We start from the raw sequence: 3,195 nt of genomic DNA on the forward strand, positions 1-3,195 counted from the left end.
GGGAGGGAGGGAGGGGGAGGCGGAGGGGAAAGGAGAGGAGAGGAGAGGAGGGGAGGGGAGAGGAGAGGAGAAGAGAGGAGAGGAGAGGGAAAGAAGGTGGGAAGAGACAGAAGGAGGGAGGAATGAATCTAAATTGGTTATTTATCACTGTGCAGCAAATTACCCCCCAAACTAAGGGTTTAAAAAGTGCATTTATGGGGCTGGGGTTGTGGCTCAGCAGTAGAGCGTTTGCCTAGCACAGGGGAGGCCCTGAGTTGGATCCCCAGCAGCACATAAAAATAAATAAATAAAGATATTGTGTCCAACTACAACTAAAAAATAAATATTAAAAAAAAAAGTTCATTTATTATCTCACCTTCCCTGTGGGTCGGTCAGGAATCCAGGCACAATTTTAGGTGGGTGTCCTTGGCTTAGAGTCTCACAAAACACAATCCGTGTATTAGTCAGGGCTTCAGTCACCTCAAGGTAGCACCAAGGGACGATCCACTTCCAAGCTCATTCATTGACAGTTGGCAGGACCTGCATGCTCCCCAACTGTTAGTTGGAGAAATCGGTTCTGGCCTCTTGGGTTTCTCCCTAGGGCAGCTCATGACTTGAAAATGACTTATATCAGAGTAAGAGAGAGTGAGAGAAGACACTCAAGACAAAAGCCATAGTCTTTTATAACCAAACACTGGGAGTGACATCCCATTGCCTCTGCTATATTCTGTTCATTAGAAACAAGTCAATAAATTCATTCCACAGTAAAAGGGAGAACATTACACAAGATATGCATATTAGGAGATGGGGATCATTGGTGACCCTCCTCAAGCCTGTCACATAAGTTTGGGAAGTACAACTAGCTTTCATGAAGAGAGAGAAAATGACAAATGAAAATTGTGTGAACTCCAAATCAGTGTTATAATTTATGAAAATGATCAATTTGGAAAGTGAGCCTGGGACCCACATCCAGGAACAGCAGCTGGGGCTTTGTTCAGTGAGTGCAGAATCCACAGACGGGGGGATTCCAAAGCACACGGCTTAACTCCATATCACAGGCAGACAGTCAGTTGAAATTGATAAAGTCATGATAGCAGGCAGAAGAGTGACCCCAAAAGATGTCCACATCCTTATTTCTGGACCCCATGAACATGTTAACTTACATGGCAAAGAGACCCTTTAGGTGTGATTAAATTAGGAGTTTTGAGATGGGGCACTTATCTTGGATTATATAATTGGGCTCAAAATAAACACAAAGGTCCTTAAAAGTGAAAAAAGGAAGTAAGAGAGTCAGAAAAGGACACAAGATGATAAAAGTCGAGGCCAGAGTGATTGATTGCTGGCTTTGAAGATGGAGGGGTGTCTTGAGCCAAGCAATGTGAGCAGTCTCTAGAAGCCAGAGAAGGCAAGAAAATGAATTTTCACCTAAAGCCTCCAGAAAGAACTTTTGCCATCCTGATTTTAGCCCAGTGAAACCCATTTTAGACTTCTGATCTTCAGAATTATAAAATAATGATTTTTGTTGCATTAAGCCATGAAGTTAGTGGTAATTCGTTACAGCAGCAATAGGAAACTAATACCCAAAAACAGTTTTTTGTTTTTAAAATATTCTCGATTTTTCATCTTCAATGTTTATTTATAATATTCATTATCTTCTTTTCTACATTCAAAGATTGTTTTGTTTTTAATTGTGCAATTAATATTCAAGTACACATTAAAATTAAGACACACGTGAAAAGTGAAAACATAATACATACTATATTGGTCAACTTTCTATCACTTATAATTGATGGCCTTCTTGCTTACAGAACCTTGTAGTGGTGCAGGGCATCACCTGGCAAGAGACAGAAAAGTACTACATATATCTTTTCCAGTCTTTCTCCCTGTTTTTATAGAGCCATGAGGATTCACTCATGGGGTCTCCACCCTAATGACCTTATTGAATTCTAACCATATTCCAAACAATAGTGGGATTAAATCTCCACCTTCTTAACAGCTCACAAAGAGATTAAATTTCAACACAAGAAACCTTGGGGGACATACTCAAATCATATCCAAACCATAGCTATGCAAATGAAGTTCCTTATGATCTTTCCCTCCAACTCATCTTTCCCCCAAGTAATCTCCACAGTTATTTTGATGTATATCCTTTCAAATCATTTTTATGGTCTTTCATTCATATATAAAATACACACCCACTCAATCATTAGGTCTTTCAGCAGTGTTTGTTGTGTTCCTGTTTCATCCCAAGCACTATTCTAGGTGTTGGAGACATAACATAAATCCCTGCCTTTGTGGATCTTGCATGCACAAAAGATACACACTAGATGGAGAAGATCCTGCAGTGGGAAGCAGCTGGTTTTGAGCAAGGAGTGGCATAGTCATTCAGGTGTGCCCTGTCCATGATGGCAGCCACTGGAATACCATGTAGCTATTTGCAGTTGAAACATGGCTAGTCATAATTGAGATTTGTGGTAAGTGTAAACACATGTTGGATTTCAAAGACTTAGCATGAAAAACAGAATATAAAACATCTCAATAATTTTTTTGTATTGATTATATGTTGTAGTGACAATATTGTGGATACATAATGGGCTGCATAAAATGTCTAAATTAAATGATTTTCACATGTTGTCTTTTGTTTTTAATTGACTACTGGGACATTTAAACGTACACATGTAGCTTACACTAGGGTTCTACGGGAAAGCACTGGGAAGTATGTTTTGGAAAGAATGATCTGAGTGCTGGTGAATGGACAGCAGGAAGCAAGAGCAGATGGGTAGGGACACTAGCCAAGGCTCTTGCTGTAGTCCATACAAAGCAAGGTGAGGTAAAAGGCTGGAGGAAGCCTTAGAGAAGTCCATTCAATAACTCTTCTTATTATTTCTTGAATGAATGAGAGAAAAGAAACACAAATGCAAAAATTTAAAAACACTACTAAATTGAATATGATCTATTGTTCTGTTTTGAATGTCAGAGTTACATGAAACACAATAAACTCTTAAGATTCTTCTCTCTCCAAATCCTATCAGGATTTTAGTGAAGAAAGGGAAGAGTCTAGTAACCTTATCCAAAACATTTCATTCATCATTAAATACAGAAATTACCTTAAATGGGCCTAATCAGGCACTTTTCCTTTTTTAAATATTTTTTTTTTAGTTATTGATGGACCTTTAATTAATTAATTAATTTATATGTGGTACTGAGAATTGAACC

Source organism: Marmota flaviventris, chromosome 9 (assembly GCF_047511675.1).
Source record: "Marmota flaviventris isolate mMarFla1 chromosome 9, mMarFla1.hap1, whole genome shotgun sequence".
NCBI lineage: Eukaryota > Metazoa > Chordata > Mammalia > Rodentia > Sciuridae > Marmota > Marmota flaviventris.